The sequence below is a fragment of the Chrysemys picta genome, chromosome 8 (assembly GCF_011386835.1).
Source record: "Chrysemys picta bellii isolate R12L10 chromosome 8, ASM1138683v2, whole genome shotgun sequence".
In the NCBI taxonomy this organism is placed as follows: domain Eukaryota; kingdom Metazoa; phylum Chordata; order Testudines; family Emydidae; genus Chrysemys; species Chrysemys picta.
The window spans coordinates 14,500,587-14,519,143 of record NC_088798.1 but is presented as its reverse complement, the minus strand read 5'-3'; the positions used below and the strand labels follow the sequence as shown (position 1 = coordinate 14,519,143).

General features: G+C 46.1%; 1 protein-coding gene across 6 annotated transcripts in view; it reads left to right on the top strand.

The window, feature by feature from the left end:
• DAB1 (DAB adaptor protein 1) overlaps window positions 1-18,557 on the top strand; it is a 709,559-nt gene that overhangs the window by 323,160 nt on the left and 367,842 nt on the right. For all 6 annotated transcript variants that reach the window (XM_065553888.1, XM_065553903.1, XM_065553883.1 and 3 more), the window contains exon 2: window positions 15,782-15,853. The gene's annotated coding sequence lies outside the window, so the exon portion shown is untranslated. The remainder of the gene's footprint in view (window positions 1-15,781; window positions 15,854-18,557) is intronic.

Below are 18,557 nucleotides of genomic sequence, written 5' to 3'. Positions count from 1 at the left end.
TGTGAGCTGTTCCTTTGGGAACAGCAGGCCTGATGATTCTGTGAGCGTTCACTGGATGCTACAGGGTACACTCGGAGGGCTCGGGGGATGGTGTGTATCTAACTTGTGCAAGAGGAGCGAGGTGTGTGGTGGTCTGGAAGTCAGTTGCCAGAGGCTGGTGGTGTCAGGGAGTTGATCCACAGCAGACTGCTTCATGCTAAGGCCAGGTTGTGGTGAGGTGCCTTGCAACCCTATGTACCTCTGGCGAGCATCACAAGGGCTAGCAATACCAGTTGTCTCTCTCTGCTGTACTCTGTTGCATAACATAACCATGGGCCATCATTTCAAATGCAAGTTCTGTGTCTGCAGGTAGTTACATAGTGAATTTAGAGATAGGGTTACCATATTTCTACAAGCAAAAAAGAGGACACTGGGGGGGGGGAGGAGCCCCGCTCCTGCCCCACCCTCATCCACTCCCTCCCACTTCCCACCCCCTGATTGCCCCCCTCAGAACCCCCAACCCCCCCGCTCCTTGTCCCCTTACTGCCCCCTCCTGTGACCCCTGCCACTAACTGCCCCCTAGGACCCCACCACTTATCTAAGCCCCCCTGCTTCTTGTCCCCTGACTGCCCCCTCCTGAGAATGCCCTACGACCCTACCTGTCCCCTGACTGCCCCGACCCTTATCCACACTCCCACCCCATATTCACACCCCTGCCCCCAGACAGACCCCCGGGGACTCCCATGCCCTATCCAACTGCTCCCTGCCCCCGACAGGACCCCCAGAACTCCTGACCCATCCAACCCCCTCTGCTACCTGCCTGCCTCGACCCCTCTCCACACCCCTGCCCCCTGACAGCCCCCCCAAAACCCCAGACCCATCTAACCCCCCCTGCTCCCTGTCCCTGACTGTCCCAACCCCTCTCCACACCCCTGCCCCCCTGACAGCCCCCCCAGACTCATCTAACCCCCCCGCTCCCTGTCCCTGACTGTCCCAACCCCTCTCCACACCCTTGCCCCCCTGACAGCCCCGCCCCCAAACTCCCGACCCATCCAACCCCCCGTCCCTATCCCCTGACCAGGGCCAGCTTTAAAGAGCCCAGGAATCGGGCTGCGCTCCGGCCAGGGTTGCGGGGCTTGGGGCCGGGCCGGAGGTGCTCGGCCGGGGATGCTGGGGCCCGAGCTGGGCTGGCGCTGCTGGGGCCAGGGGTGCTGGGGCCCGAGCCGGGCCGGGGGTGCTGGAGCCGGCGCTGCTGGGGCCTGAGCTGGGCTGGGTCCGGGCCGGACATGCTGGGGCCCGAGCCGGGCTGGGTCCGCTGCTGGGGCAGCCGGGCGCCGCTCGGCCAGGGCCGCGCCACCCCGGAGCTCTCCTCCGCGCGCCCCAGCTTACCTGCTGCTGCCTCCCGCTTGCCCCTGCTTCTTTTCACACTTCCCGCGAAGATCTGATTGGCGGGAAGCAGGGGAGGGGGAGGAGCAGGTGGGCGGAGCGTTCAGGGGACGGGAGGAGGGGGAAGACAGCTGCGGGCTGGACAGCATGGTAAGGCTGCAGGGGATGGGGGGAGCTGGGAAGGGGCTTTGGCTGCCCAGCGGCGCTTGGCCGCCACTTTTCTATCTATAAATAGCCGACAAAATCCCTCCGGACGGACATGTCTGAAAAGCCAGACATGTCCGGGGAAATCCGGACATATGGTAGCCCTATTAGAGAGCATGTCTTCACTACAGTGTTAGCTCGAGCTATAACTTGAGTTTTGCTCCTAACCCAACCCTGGCCCCCACACACAAATCTCTAGCTCAAGTTAAATGGGTTGTGATGGGGTAAAGGTTGGTTGAAGCTGCACTGCGGACATTGCACCTAGCTGTTAATTCAATCACTCTGTGACATTTGAATGTAGTTTGCAGTGTGGTCACTCTCACTGAAGCGAGGCCAGCTCAAGTATACTATCTATTTCAGAGAAGATAAGCCCATATAGGCAAAGGCCAGGGGGTTAGGAGGGATAGAAATGAGACCAACACATGGACCTAAATATTTTTGTTTAACATTGTTTTGTTTGGTGATGTTATCATGAGTTTTGAATTACATCTGAGCTTCTAATAAACCTAAGCAATTGCTAATGTTGACCCTGAAGAGATGCGGTCCTGGAACTATCTGAAAGCAGCAGTTGCTTATATTTATGTAGCTGTATGGATGACTTCCACCTCTAGGTCTATGCACATAAAAAGCTTATTTTCCAGCATGGGAGCATATTGGATGTGGAATTGTTCCAGTTCATTTACTGAAGGCATTTCTATCAGCTGGGAGCAATTTCTGATCCACTTAGTCCTGCAAGTGACTAACCAGATCTGGCTTGGTTTGGAAAGTGAATCTCGCATAAGGGTGAATGGAGACAAAAGGAATGATCTATAAGTGGGGACATAGCCATGTTCACCAGCTAAGCTACATGAGGAGATAGAAGGGCAATGTGTTAAAAGCCACCTGGCTTACAGCAAATTTAAATGGAAAGCCCCACTGATCAAGTGCTGGTCATGTTTGGATATGTTGTGTTATAGCTCTTGTGCTCTGGAGGAAAACTAGCAGATAATAAATCCAAGCAATGTGTTCAGGCTATGCAAAAATTAAGGAATTTCATAGTAAGCTTTTCCCTATCCAAATCTTTAAAATTCAGCAAGCCTTTTTTCGTCCTAGGTCTTGAGATGTTAATGACTTTGACTAATTGTCAACACCACCAATTACTATGACTGATACCTTATCATTTCCCACAATGAGCAATGCTAATTAAAATTGATTGTGCTGCTGTTCTGGCACAGCAGCAAGTTCCCTTTTTATTTTTTGTTTAAACATGAGCTTATTGTGCCGATTTGGTGAATTAAATAAGGAAAGCTCATTATTCTGATGTTTATTTTCTAGTGGGGATTTTGAGCCACATTGGAAGGCAGTTACCAGTGTCAAAGAAATAGAAGAGCTTAAAAAGAATGCCTTTTTGGAGTATCAAAACACATGCTAATAATAATATTTAGCACTTTCATGCCTTGGCGCTTTATATTTTCAAATTACTGTACAAACATCAATCCTCACAACACCCCTGTGTTTTTACAGACATTGAAAATGAGACACGGGGGCCTGGATTCTCCCTTATAGCAGTGTAAACCAGGAGTACTTCATGTTAGTGAAAATATACTGGTGAAAGACAGATATAAGTGAGATCAGAATCAGAGCCAGAATGGTGAAGTGATGTGCCAGGAAATGCTATAAAGGAAATTACTTTCTCAAGGCTTATTCAAGCCTGGCCTTGTACCTCCCACTAATCTCTGAAGACCTGTTTCTTCCAAGGTCGAATCAAGAATTTTTTATTATAGCTCAAAAATCTGGTTCTTTGCTGGGTTATTGTCTCCTATCTGTTGGCCTGGCTTGGCCTCTCCTGAATGGATGGCAGCTGGTTGAAAATGTTTATCGAAGTGCTTTTCAGTGGAAAATGTGGCTTTTGGCTAAACAAATTGTGTGAGACGTGCCTGCTTTTCACAGACAATGTCTTCTTTTTTTTGTCAACAAGCTGAACATTTTAGCCGAAAAACAGAATATTTTGATTAGTATATGCCTCATAGGAGCTGTAATTCAGTTGCCTCATGTCCGTAGACTGGGTTCCCCTGGTGGATTTCATCTCCTGTGATGCACCAATTCCCCTCACCAAAATGGGAGGGCATGGTGCATTGTGGGAGAAGTAGCACAACAGGGAGTCTGGCCTATAGAGAAGAATAGGAACATGGGGCAACTGAACTACAACTTTCATGAGGCATTGCAGTGGCATTTCCAAAACAGAAATATTTTGTATTTTGAATTTTTGCTAAAAAGTCTAAATTTCCCATGCAAAGCTTTGAGGAAAATGATTTGTGTGTGTGCGGGTGTGTGTTTTCCTCTACATTTTCTGTGGAAGAAATCCTCATTTTCTGACTACATCTAGTGGGGCCTCTTCAGAGTGGCCAACTCCAGCTAATCCTATGAAATCGTTGACTTCTCCTCTTGGAAAGTGATATGATCTAAACAAATTGATTCATATTCTGATCACTATTAAAGAGCTAAAACTTATTAACAGTTACCACGCAGAGGTGTGAGAGATATTCTAGTGTTTCCCTAAACTTAGCATAAGAAATAACAGCGTCATCTCAAATATTGTGGCGTGATAGCTGTTAGTGAGTGATGACTTGTACTATGGTTTGGAATTCTGCATGCACATTTCACAAGTGCTAAAGGATTATTTTCTGGCAAGCAAGGTTTCCATTATACATTGACAATAATTGTCCCACATTGGAATGGGCCTTTGTGTTGCCCCTACATTTAAGTTTAAATGAAAGAATCTTTAAGTTAAAAAACAATTATACCTTTACTGTAAGATTTTTTTAAAAAGTTATAATGTCAAATTACAATTGTTGCAAGAAGACCTATCTCCCCCCCTTCACCCCCTCCATCCCCCAGCTGTAGGTTGAAACCAACATAAATATATATATACTGCACAGAAATGTCAATATAAAATAATCACAAGTGGTCATTAAACATATAATCAGCAAGAATTCAGTTTCATACAATGTTCTCTCATTATTTTCAGGGCCGGCTCTAGATTTTTTGCCGCCCCAAGCAAAAAAAAACCCTCCGAGAGCGCAACTGCCGAAGGAAAAAAAAAAAAAAAAAACACTTCCCGGAATGCCACCCCTGCAATTGTGCCGCCCCAAAGCCGGTCCTGCCTATTTGACAATGTGGATTTTCCCTGTGGGCCTGATACTCTTCTGATACTGTTGTCAGTCAGGAGTGACTCCATACAGTCACTGGACTAATGCTGGTGTGATGTGTATGTGAGCAGAATCAGGGCCGGTCTGACTGTCTCAGATTCTGCAGAAGTGTTTGATCAGTGTGTGAGTGTAAAAGTGTTCTGCTGAAAATAACCGAAGGTGATGCTCTCATCATATTGTTATTCCAAAAGCCTGATGCTGGCCTTATAGCCATTGGTTCTACTCCACGCTCTGCCGCCAAGCTGCTGTGTGACCTCACTTCATCTCTCTGTGCCTCTGTTTCCCCTCCCAACCTTTGTCTATCTTCTGTGTTTAGAGGGCACAGAGAGGGGCAAGCACTGTCTCTTGCTATGTGTTTTCACAGTGTCTAGCACAACGGGCACTTTGTGATGGGGTGTTCACCCCACACCAGCTCTGGAGGGGCTGGGGAAAGGGCCGATTAGTGTGATGGGCCGTACTTGAGGGCATTAGGTTGGAGAAGCAATCCCTGACTGGAAGATGGAGCCCAGCTGAGCAGGTATGGGCTGGGCTAGTATAAAGCCAGGAAGCTGGCAAGAGAAATGGCTGTAGTGAGGAAGTCTGTAGCTATCCTCTGTGTATTAGAAAGGGGACTTGGGGGGGGGGAACCAGAGAAAGAGAAGGAGCCTGGCCCTGAGGGAAGGGCATACTCAGAAGAGAGAAGGGTGGAAAAGAGCCTGTGAGAGATGGGTAGGAAGCAGCCCAGGAAGAGAGGAGCAAGGTCAGGGACTGAGCAGACCTTGGCTGCATGTTATAGGGTCCCTGGGTTGGAACCTGGAGTGTGGACAGGCCCAGGATCTGATGCAGTCGTATTGCCTGGACAATGAATCCAGTGAAACGCTATAGCTTGGAAGGATAAACCACACAGTGACCCATCACAGGGTGAGAGAGAGAGGACAACAGGGGGGACATCCTTCATGGGCCGGTGTCGGACTCGGACCTGGAAGAGAGCTAATCCCCAGAACAGCCAAGAGGAGGCACACCTGTGGTGAGTGAGTACCCAGTGACACACTCCTCTGTACTTCTACTAATTATAGTACAGCTTCATTCATTTATTTGGAGATACTCCTCATTTACCCCAGTATAAATGAGATGAAAATAGGCCTCCCCATATACAAGATTTGTTGCAATAAAACTTAACAAATAGCAATTCACAATCTAAATTATAGTAAAAACCAATCATATTTGCATGGAACTAATTCACAACTACCTTTTCTAAACATTTATAGAGCCCTGTTTTGGAAGCTATCCCTTGGCGATAGTGATGTCACAACTTCCTGCCCCACTGCCGTTTCTGGCATTGGGGGACATTACTCAGGAATGAGTCGTCTCTGGCTTTCAAAGGCGCAAATGATGAGTAACTTCATTAAATGTAATGGCGGAGCATCAGTGAAGATAAGAGGAGAATTAGGCCCAATGTGTTTAAAAAAAACCCCATGTTATTTCACAGCTACATGTGCTAATGGCAGCACATTATTCCTTGATAATGGTTCCATTAGTGCATGTCACCCATGAAGCAGACTATGCACCACCACTTTTTCTGAGAAATGAATGTGTGCTGTTCCACTGCTAAAAAGAGAGTGCTGTTATCATTAAGAAGCCTACTTTGCACATCTGTAGCAGGATCTTATAGCACTTTATAAACATGAATACATTAATCTCCTCACAAGGTCACACAGCAAAACTGTGGAACGGAAACCAGATCTCCTGGCTTGGTGCAAGAGCCCAGGATTTTTGCCTTTCTAAAACTTTCCAATTGTTGCTATCTCGGTTGCTCCATTAGCGTTATGATGGCTGGTCTCATGTACACGCTGCTACTTCCACTGTTTCAACGCCACGTTATATAACCAGTTTTATTTGAAAAATTTCCCAAATATAGACAGGACCTTGAATCCTACATCAGGGGTGGGAAAACTTTTTGGGCCGAGGGCCACATCTGGGTGGGGAAATTGTATGCATGGCAGGGGGCTCAGGGCAGGGGGTTGGAGTGCATGAGGGGTGCCGGGTGTACGAGGGGGCTCAGGGCAGGAGGTTAGGGTGCAGGAGCAGTGCGGGGTGCGGCAGGGGGCTCAGGGCAGGGGTGCAGGAGGGGTGCAGATTGCAGGAGGGGGCTCAGGGCAAGGGGTTGGGGTGCGGGTTGTACAAGGGGGCTCAGGGCAGGGGGTTGGTTGCAGGAGGGGTGCGGGGTGTATGAGGGGGCTGAGGGCAGGGGGTAGGGGTGCAGAGTGCAGGAGGGGGCTCAGGGCAGGGGTGCAGGAGGGGTATGGCGGGGGCTCAGGGTGCGGGTTGTACAAGGGGGCTCAGGGCAGGGGGTTGGGGTGCAGCAGGGGTGCAGAGTGCAGGAGGGGGCTCAGGGCAGGGGTGCAGTAGGGGTGTGGCAGGGGGCTCAGGACAGGGGGTTGGGGTGCACAGGGGTGCAGCAGGGAGCTCAGGGCAGGGGGTTGGGTGCAGGAGGGGTGCGGGGTCTACAAGGGAGCTTGGCAGGGAGTTGGGGTACAGGAGGGGTGCAGGGTGTGGGAGTTGGGGTACAGGAGCGGTGCGGGGTGTATGAGCAGGCTCGGCAGGGAGTTGGGGTGCAGGGGGGGTCCGGGGTGCGGCAGGGGGCTCAGGGCAGGGGGTTGGGTTGCACAGGGGTGCAGGGTGCAGCAGGGGGTTGGGGTGCAGGAGGGGTGCGGGGTGTGGCAGGATGCTCAGGGCAGGGGGTTGAGGTGCACAGGGATGCAGCAGGGAGCTCAGGACAGGGGATTGGGGTGCAGGAGGGGTGCGAGGTGCAGGCACGGGGCTTAGGGCAGGGAGTTGGGGGGCAGAGTGCAGGAGAGGTTCAGGCTCCGGCCCGGCGCTGCTTACCTAAAGCAGCTCCGGGGTGGCAGCGGCGTGCCCCGGGGCCAGGGCAGGCTCCCTGCATGCCTGCCCTGTCCCCGGCCCTGCGCCACTCCCGGAAGCGCTGCGGCCCCTGGGGGTGGGAGGGCCGGAGGTCTCCGCGTGCGCTGCCCTTGCTGCGTCTCCAGGTACTCCCCCCAAAGCTCCCATTGGCTGCGATTCCCCATTCCTGCCTAATGGGAGCTGTGGGGGGCGGTGCCTGAAGGTAAGGGCAACGCACTGAGCCCTCTGTCTGCCCCCCCCCCCCGCACCCCCCGGGGCGGGCCGCAGGGACGTGGTGCCGGCTGCTTCTGAGACCGGCGCGGGGCCCACTGCGCCACGGGGGGCAATCCCGGGGGCTGGATCCAAAGCCCTGAGGGGCTATAGGTTGCCCACCCCGTTCTACATGGATTGCCTACAAAATGATACTGTAATACTGATAATGTGCAAGAAATTCTTGGGGAAAGCTGTGCTGTGTTAGCAGATAAATATGAAAATATTTGTCCCCTTATAAGCTCTGCTGTGATCAGCCTGGATTTCATTCCACCGGTAGAAGTTCATAACAGTAAAATGGCAAATCCTAAGTAACAGGTTTGAGAGTGGTAGCCATGTTAATCTGTATCAGCAAAAACAACAAGGAGTCCTTGTGGCACTTTATAGACAAACACATTTATTTGGGCATAAACTTTCATGGGCTAAAACCCATTTCATCAGATGCATGGAGTGGAACATACAGTAGGGAGCTAGAAATACACAGCATATGAAAAGTAAAGTTGTCTTAAACAGCTAAAATTAGTAACATTGTTACTAATAATCTAATGTATGATGTATTTTAAAGTAAGGAAGTTTTAACTTCTGAATGCCAAAATTTATCTGAAAAGTAACGGGTACAAAACCGTTTTATAGTCCAGTCTCCATTTGAATAAGTGTCCTGGAATGCTGACCATGACCATTGTCTTCATGTTGTTTCAAATATATTTCCATGCACCATCTTCTAGAAGGACTTTTCAGTTGAGGCATAAATATTTTTTAAATGTAATTTTGCTTGTTTTAGTCCTTTTGCAGTAGGTAGGCCTTATCTGTGTATACGCTAGGCACAGATAATATTGGTATTTAAAGCAGAAGCGAACACCCAGCAGCATCAGTGTTGTAGAAAACAAACAAACTATATTAAATGTTCTCACTAAGTCAAAGAATTAAAATGCTACTTAAAGACACCAATTGGGTTTCAGGCTGTTTGTAGTTCTTTGGATTGTTGGGTTGCCCTGTATGATTTAGGGAGACTACTTTTTCCCACTACTAGATCCACCAAAACAAAACAAAAAAATTATGTACAGACCTATTGGCTGTATAAGAATCTCAGGGCAGGTTTGGGGGCCAAATTCTGGGAATGGAGTAAAGCCACACAATTTCTTTGCTACATGCAGAAGGGGGCTTGGGACTGCTATTACATTAGGATGGCAGGCTTGATGACATCCTTCTGCTCCCTCTCATATGGAAGTTTTAGCTCAATGTATTTGTGTAGTGCGTGGGTCCACTGGCCATAACCCTGACTTACCTACAATTGTCCCTGAGCATCTGGAGCCCTGCAACTGGAGATCTTCACACATCCCTGATCCCAGGGTAGAATCCCCTTGGGTGAGATCTCTACTGATGCTGCCCATCTTTGCAGCTGATTGCATGTCTGAAACATTTTATACATGTAAAATGGCAGCATAGGGCAAAAGGACACAGAAAATACCACGCTCCGAACAGGATCTGCCATGAAAACCCCGTTATAATTAAGAGTGTACTTTGCTGGAAAAGAATGAGTGTCATTTTTGGCATTGAAGAACTGCTATTATATAGCGTTGGATATCTTTCCAGCTGTGCGGTTTACATGCATTCATTTGCCCCTCTAGGGTGCTGCCTGGCTAATCAGCACAGTCTCTTCCCTTATAGGAGGCCCTTTAAAAAGATTCATCAGGACAGTCCTGGAACATTCGCTGGTGTCCGGTGTCTTCTCATACAAATTATTAGTGGTTAAAAGGAAAAAAAATGAAGACTAATTTGTATGCCTTAAGTCCAGTGAGGAAATCAAGGAAAAGGAAGCAACTGATCTCGACCTTGACCTCTACCTCTTATCATATGTCAGGTGCAGGGCATTTCCTGGTCCCAGTGACTAAGTGATTAGCTTAAGCTCAGCATCTTCCTCCTCACGTTGCCTTCCTTCCTCCACGTCCTTTGCAAAGATGCGGAGTTATAACTAGTGGACGTTGCACATTCTGTTTATTAATGACTCTATGGGTTAATTCCTGCAGCCCTTATTTATTCAAGAAGCCAGTAGGAATTTAGCACATGGAGCATCTGCAGTGGGCCTTATATTACTCTAGGCATATTCATCAATCATAATATGTGTGTGTGTAGTGGGGCAACTGCCCCACTCCTGGAGAAAAGGGGAAAAGCAGTCAAGCTAGGCTGATTGGAGTAGCAGCCACAGCTGGGGCCAGCTCAATTAGGGCCCAGCTGGCCCTGATAAGAGGGCTCGGGGCCAGAAGCTGGAGAGTCTCTCTCCAGCCCTGGAGGGAGAGGGCCTAGCTGCCGGGGAATATACGGTACCTGAAACTGGAGCAGTGCTGGAGAATAGGACAAGGGAGCTGGGGAGCTCCAGCCTGGTAACCCCCCAGGCTGCAGGCTTTAGTGAAGGCCTACAGAGGTACTGGGGTTGCAAAGGTGTAGCCCGGGGTTAGGCAGAGGCAGCTGGTCCATCCCCCTTGCCAGTGATGAGTAATCATGACAGACTGCAGTTTGCCCCAGTGAGCGGGGACTAGATGACGACTGGCAGTAACCACTGAGGCAAGGTGGGTGAGAGGGTTGGGGTTCCCTTGGCAGGAGAGACCCAGAGCATGGTGGGGTACTGCTGGGGCAGCACCCCAAGGTAAAGGGCACCGGGGTCCGGGAGGGACATGGGGCCAGCGGCAGGTGAGACACTGGCCTGCAGAGGGCTCTCTGGGCTGGACAAGAGCTAATTCCCAGGATAACCAGCAGGAGGCGCCGCACCCGTGAGTCTTGCTTCGCTATGGTGTCCTTCAAGAATTCCTTCTGTCCTCTGTATTAGGGTTCTGTGTTCCAAGAATGATTGTACCCTTAGTTTCAGATTAATATTAACAATCTTTTCCCAGAAGCTCAGAAGGGAAGTTGTTATAAATCTTTTTATATACACTATTCATCACTTCTTTTAAAATCATAATAATAGTTGGCATTATTCTAGTCCAGGATCTCAAAACACTTTATAAACCTTAATTAATCTAGCCTTAGGCATCACTGTGAGCGAAGCATTATTATCCCCAGTTTACACCTGGGGTAAACTAGGCAGAGAGTAGTCTAATCACTTGCCCATGGTCACACAGCAAATCATTGGCAGAGCTGGGAATCAAGGCCAGATCATCTGACTCACTTAACCACTAGATCTTGCTTCCGCTCCCTATCTGTTGTTCTTTCTTTGTCCTAAACAAAAATGTAAAACAAAGATGACAAAATATATTTTATCTTTTTGTTTACCAGCCTGGCTTTTGCAGCTGAGTGTGGTCCCTATAAAATTGATTTAAGGCACCTACCTACCTCTGAATTGATTGCAGGCTGCCTTCTAGCTTTCTTCTGTTTGCCACCTACTTTCCCTACTATCCAGCTAAATCAGACAGAAGCCACTAGGTGTCCCTTTCTGAGCAGGAGGCTAAAACCCCGAGTCTCCATAATTAGTGAGGGAAAGCTTTTAAGGAATTGAAATGTTGCATTGTTATGATTTGTGGAACAAAAGCCGAGTAAGAATTGTAACATTTAGGTTGGGGCTTCCACTTTATTTCTCTCTAATGCAGTGTAAGTTGCCGTATAGCAATCTTTTAAATGTAATGATTAAGACTATATCTAGGAAATACTATACAAAGCAACATTTTTTCAGCCCAAAATAATATGTAGGGCAGGTTTTAAGTGAAGATAGAGTAATGACTACTGTACAATAATTTTGATGATACATTTCCCTAGAGGATAAAGAGGAAGAACAGAAGCAGTCTGTATTTAATCATGCAAGATAAGCGAATGCAGATGTACAAATATTTGTAGCGGTACAATGTCTCTAATGATTGTAAGGTATTCATTCCACGGAGGCAAGATCCCAAAGACCTCTGCTCTGTTGATCAATACTTGGAACGTATATTGATTTCCAATTTAATAGTGTTAACTTCTTAGCTGTTAAAAAGAGCTCTTGGTATCAATTTTCACCTTGCCTAATTTTCATTATACGTTGAACACTATTATGATAAAGCAAACCAGGGTCTCATCTGGTGTGATGATTAGCTCTGGTGACTTCAGATTTGTAATGTTTAAAGATTTACTTTTCTTATGCAAGTATTATCCTAGCATGAAATGTCTATGTTTAAGGCAATGACCTGAGAAATGCCTTTATTCCAGCCTGACATACATTTTCCCTAGTGTTTCTTAATTTTATTTATGTATCCCATTTCCCAGATGAAATAATAAACTAATTAATAGTGTAATTTATTACATATATGTTATTTTCTTGTAACAGTTCATGCCAGATGAACCTGATGTCAGCAGATCAGATTGCTGAATGGCTGACCTTTATTTAAGCAATAAGACACACATGACAAGCAGTGCATTCCTGTGTGATAATGCCTCCAGTAATGTTTGGAGGCACAAGGTCAAAAGGCTCAGCAACTTTTAACTATCTGAAAAGTGCAGTGTAATCCCTTGAAAATGGGATGTCTGGAGTGGCTTATTGCAATTTCAGAGAGAGAATTATTTCTTTTTAAAGGTAAATACAGCCATTACCTTTTTTGTAATTGACCCGGGTATGACATCACTGACTGGCAGTCAGAGAACATCTCTGTCCAGGGTTCTCAAAGCTCTTAATTTCAAGTATAGGTCTGGCAAGCAAAGTGACTTTGTTTTAAAATGACATCTTGTCCCCTTTGTGTATTCAATCACATCTGCTTGCTTTAGCAAAGAAAATAAGGTTTATACTTAAGTATACACACATCTGTAGGATTGAGCTACATTCTACTGTGGCTTTTGTTTTAGCAACAGAAATGTTAAGTAAATTCTGATTGTAGAATCTTCGTATTACTGGTGGTGGTATGAAAGCCAGAAGGACTACAGCTTGTCTTTTAGATCCAAAGTTGAGCCTGCAGAACTAGAAGTTGGTGGGGAGGAGGGCAACATTATAAATGGAGCATATGTAATATAGATTCCTTGAGAGACAATAAACATTGAACCTCATCACAATATCATTCTTAGAATCACTTTGAAAAACAAAACTGTTGGAATTTGATTCCCTCTGTCCTTACCATCCTCTGCTTCTTTTCTGTGGCTGCTCTCACTCCCTAAAGGTTGTATTTTTAAGAAATAATTTCAGCTTGCACTTAAAGGACCAGAACCTTCTCTTTGATTCTTATAGCTTCCATTGAAATAATGTGGAGGTGAAAGGCCAGATGTGGAGATGAACATGGGAGAGGATAAAGGAACATAGGACCCCAAAGCAGCAGGAAACTTCTCTGTAAAAGAGGTTGGGGTTCCACAGGTTTTGAGGGAGTTCTGTCAGGTCTGGGGGGAGAGAGATCCCTGGAGCTGTTACTCTTGTGACCGGCTCTCCTATCAATACATTTCAGATAGCCAGAAAGCAGTTTATGCCACACTGAGCATTATTTACTGTCCCACCACACCTTCTGCCCCCTTCAAAGGGTGTGGGAGGTGCGGGTGTGGGAGGGGACCAAAGACCACTTGCTGGTGAGAAGGGTGAGGGCCCTCCATGGGGAGACACCATTTCCCTGATCTGTATTCTAGACCTTGGGGCTCCACAGGAACTGATGTCTGTATGCCCTTGCTTCTTTGTGCAGCCTCCAGTTCCTCCTCGCAGGGGGAGGAATCAGTCTGCCCCTCATCTGTGTTCTGCTCGTGGCATGTGTACAGCAGTCTTTCCCCACCTGTGGGATGGAGCACGAAGCCCTGGATCTGCCCTTAACATTGATTTATATTGCTATTGCCTGGTTAGGGTTTATTGTAAAATAGAAGCTTATGCCCAAGTAAAAGTGGCTTAAATGTTATTTAAATTCATAGCCAAGAAGTCAGAAACAGACGAGAGAGGTAAACAAGAACGTTAGTATCCAGTCAGTGCAGACAAGACTTCAAAATCAATACTTAGCCAGCAAACTCTTTCAGCCTAGCATAGAATTTTCCTTTTTATTGGCAAACATAATTCCGCTACAGCGAAAACCTGCTAATTTACAGTTGATGAAATAAATGCATGAAGGTTGCAGCTTCACCAGCCTGAGTCTATCAGGAGGACCAAGACAGGAAGAAGTATGGCATTTAGCACTGTCGCATTAAACTGAACATGGACAGAGGCTGATCTAACAAATTCACAATTTAGCCACTGCAGCTGGCGCGATGCTGCACTAAAAGGCTTTGATGCAGCGATAGCAGCAAAACTGAACTTTGGCTGGCACAGCTTACTCCAGTTTCCCCAAGCGACATAAATTACACCGGCAAAATTGCACCTACCCTCGGTGCTTTTGCTGACAAAGCTTTGTCAGTAAAAATCCAACTCCTAGCTGACATAGCTATGCAGGCAGAAGCCTCGAGTATAGACACAGCCTAGGTGATGTTATGGCTGTGCATTTCAAAGGAGCCTAATTAGCTCCCCAACTCTCACTGAAATTCAATGAAAACTCCCAGCATGCAACAGTATTTGCGATATTCCCTGTACCTAGGTCTGTTCTTCACACCGTTTTGGTACCAGCATAACTCTGTCAGTGTGAGGTTTGTTTGTTTTTTTATCATGAGGTAGTTATACGAGTACAACACCTAGTGTGGACACAGTTATACTGTTCTAAAAGTGCCTTATCCTGGTATATCTTATTCCCCTTCCCGTAAGACTAAGCGGTAACAATATAAACACATGTATAACTCCATCCCCACTCGGTTGATTGTATTGCTTTAATGTCACTGCTATAATTAAAGCAGTGCAACTTTTCTAAGTAGACCAGGCCTTAGTTACCTGCCATCTTGCTCTGGCGAAAGGTTCTGCATACCCTGGGTCAGTGCTTCTCTAAGCAATGAGCTCTCTGAACCAGAACGAAGAGTACCAGCTCTCTGAATCAGTGACGGGAGCATTTGCTCTTGCGGCCTTTTGTTGCTCCTATTCTCCAAGCACTTATGACCAGTGGAGGGGGCAGAGGAGACAGTGGAACACAGTTTTGGGGAGGGAGAAGAGAGAGCCAGAGCTCAGATAGGCCCTGTCTGCAGCTCCTTATGCTCATCTCACTGGCCTTCCAACCAGCTCTTTCTCCCTTGGCAGAGGACAGAAGGCAAAGCCTGTGGTGGGCCTGCTGAAGTATAGGGAATCCCTAGGGCATGGTTTTTCAGTGTGGAGAACCCAAACAAAGGTCAGGGGATCGCATCCACAAAGCCCTTACTATGTTGCTAAATGGAAGAGGAGTCCGGGTTAGAGGGAAGGAGGGTTTGGAGGGGCAAAGGGAGGAGTCCTGGTATGGAACAATGTTGAGAACCACTGGCCTAGGGAATACTGTGAATACTGTTGTTTAGTTACAGAAGGAAATGGGGGGAAAATAAGGGCAAACACTGTATTAATGGCAAATTCTAGCCAAATATTTTTGCACTCTTAAATAAGGTATAGTTATTTATACATTGTATTTCTTAAGAATATTGCAATTGCAGTATTCTTATCTTAGGTATATGGTAACATTGATATGTCTTGTGGCACCTTTAAGACTAACAGAAGTATTGGGAGCATAAGCTTTTCGTGCGTAAGAACCTCACTTCTTCAGATGCACTTACTTGCATCTGAAGAAGTGAGGTTTTACCCACGAAAGCTTATGCTCCCAATACTTCTGTTAATCTTAAAGGTGCCACAGGACCCTCTGTTGCTTTTTACAGATTCAGACTAACACTGCTACCCCTCTGATAACTGATATGCCTATAGAACTTGATTAGCCTCCTGCAACCTCCTATGTGATAGTTGACCCTAAATCTTGATTTTGTACTAGGGTATGTGTATGACTTCAAGTTCATCAGAATTCTGGATTAGTAAATGTCATTTTCTAATTGGTGTTCATTTGTTTTGTTTTAAACAGTGAGCAAGATATGGTGGCTGTGAGTGGGATCTAGTCTTCATGGTTGGAAGGAATTTTTCATACAGGACGGAGGTAATTCTATTTAAAACAAACAAATAACTTTGTAAACTTGTTGCTGATGGTAAAAATCATTTTTGGGGTGCTCACTGAGGATAACAGGACTGCTAATGTCAGCAGATGTTCTCAAGGGTTTTAGCTTTGGGGTTTTTTTAATGAGCGTTTGCTGACAATATATATCCTGTGAATATTCTCTGTAATAGACATGTTGCATTTTGAGTGCCCTTTGTAATTGCTGCTGAAAAGAAAGAAATCAGTGTATCTATTTTTCTGTAGCCTAGTCTATTTTCCTCCAGATCTATTATTACATCCTATGATACTCTTTGGTAGGTACATTTGATATCACCAGTCTCAATAACGTAGATGTCTCATACACTGCTGCATTGTCGCCTAGATCCTCAACTGAACACATCCTGTGAAAGAGTATAAACAGCCCTGATTTAAGATGAAAAAAATAAATTGGAAAACAAGAGAGAAATGATACTGCATAGCGCATATGGTATAATAAATAGTTGCTGTTTGATAAAGGAGAATATCCTAGCAATTCTCAGTTCTCTACCTTGTATGTCTGGATATGCTATTTTAAAAGGCACAATCAAATCTATTTATTCAGCTGACATATGAAAGCTATTCACGTCAGTTTGTGTCTCTTATTTATAGCATATAGCTGGGTGAATAATGCGCTAGTCTCCGTTCTTCCAAAACAGTTTTAATTAGCAACATTGGCTATTAGGAAAGCTACAAGTCTTTCATTCTGTCATATATATATATATATCCACTTTAGAGCTCTCATTCACCATCACATGAAACTCCTCTCTTCTCTGGCCACACAAGCAGAGAAAAAGAATCTTTGCTTTCATGGGCTGTTTTATGGGTTGATCATTTGCAGCTCATGTGGTGCTGAAAGCAAATGGAAGATGATGCTGTTCACTGTTGTGTCTTGGGGAGAATGGAAGAATCCCCACGGCTTAAGCGTGTTACTGCACAACACTTCACAAATGTCACAAGAACGCTTGCATCTGAAGAAGTGAGGTTCTTACCCACGAAAGCTTATGCTCCCAGTACTTCTGTTAGTCTCAAAGGTGCCACAGGACCCTCTGTTGCTTTTTACAGATTCAGACTAACACGGCTACCCCTCTGATACAAGAACTTTAGTGACTTTTAAATTACAAGGAACAAGGTAAAAGCTAGTAGAAACTACAAGTGGATGGAGGTGGTCCCTTCAATTGCAAATGGGAGAGGAGATAGTCGGCTCAACCAGAAATGGTGCAGAGGTGTCCACAAAATAATCCCCTCAAACATAGTCCATGCTATGAAAAAGTTTGAGAGCCCCTGGCTGAGCAGAAACACATTTAGGATTTTCAGTTTTGTTCTCAACCGCCCTGTTTTGAAGCTACGTTTGTTTCCTTTTCTGAGCACATTGTTTAAGAAAATGTTCAAATTGTGAACATATGTAGTACTTGTCTTTGATCCAAATAAACAGCAGTTGGTAAGCTATCTCTGGATATTACAGGAGCACAAGGTGCTTCTTTACTGCAGGCTAAATAATTAAATGATTATTTAATTTATTTATTTCATGATTAAAAAGTGAAGGGGCTCTCAGTGGGTTTCTGTTACAGAAACCGATTTGGACTGTTTGAAAGTTTGGCCGGGTTAAATTTTATCAGGATTTAACTTGGTAGTCAAATAATAGGATTTCCTTTAGAAATTATTGTTTTTCCAAACATATTTGGAAACCTTTTGGCTGTGGAGTTGGTGGGGGAATGGCTTCATTTGAAAGCATTTGAAAATCAAATTATGCCCTTAGTCCCTGGCATGCACTAAATTCAAAGATTCATAGATTGAGGTCAGAAGGGACCATTGTGATAATCTAGACTGACTTCCTGTATAGCACAGGCCATAGAATTTCCCTGGATTACTTCCTGTTCGAGCTACAGCAGCTCTTTTAGAAAAAACATCCAATCTTGATTCAAAAATTGCCAATGATGGAGAATCCATCACAACTCTTGGTGCTTTGTTCCAATGGTTACTTATCCTTGCTGTTAAAAACGAAGCCTTAGTTCCACTCTGAAGTTGGTCTAGCTATGACTTTCAACCACCTGATCTTGTTATACCTTTCTCTAATTGCTTGAGAAGCCTTCTGCTGTCAGATTTCTGTTCCCCATGTATGCACTTACAGACTGTGACTGAGATAGTCACATTGTGGCTAGAAGCTACCAATTGTGAATCAGCTAGGTTGGCCAAATCATGCCCGCATGCAGAGGAGGGCAAGTCAGTAGGGGTTCCCATTCAGTTTGTTGACAGGTCTCGACCTAGAAGACCTGGAGAAGAACCAGCCGCATACTCTAGCCAGCAGGAGCAGCCAAAGCTGGGACCTTCTGACATTCTACGATTTTGACTGGACTTTCTTTGCTCTGTGCTGATTGGCTGTTTGCTCCATCCCTCTTTCTCCCACCCCATCGCTTCATCTCCACTTCCTTCCATGTCTGCCCCCTTCCCCTAACCTAACCCCCTCACCTTCTTCCCTTCAGTGTACCATCTCCCTTCACTTTTCTTTCCTCTGAACCAAACCCACCAAATAAAGGAATTGCTGCCATCATATTGTTCCCTCTGCCTTTGTCTTCTACCCCTCCCCGCATCCCATCTCTGTTTATTTTGTCTGTAAGGTCTCCAAGGCAGGGACTGTGGAGCACAATGGGGCCCCATTCTTGGTGGGTCC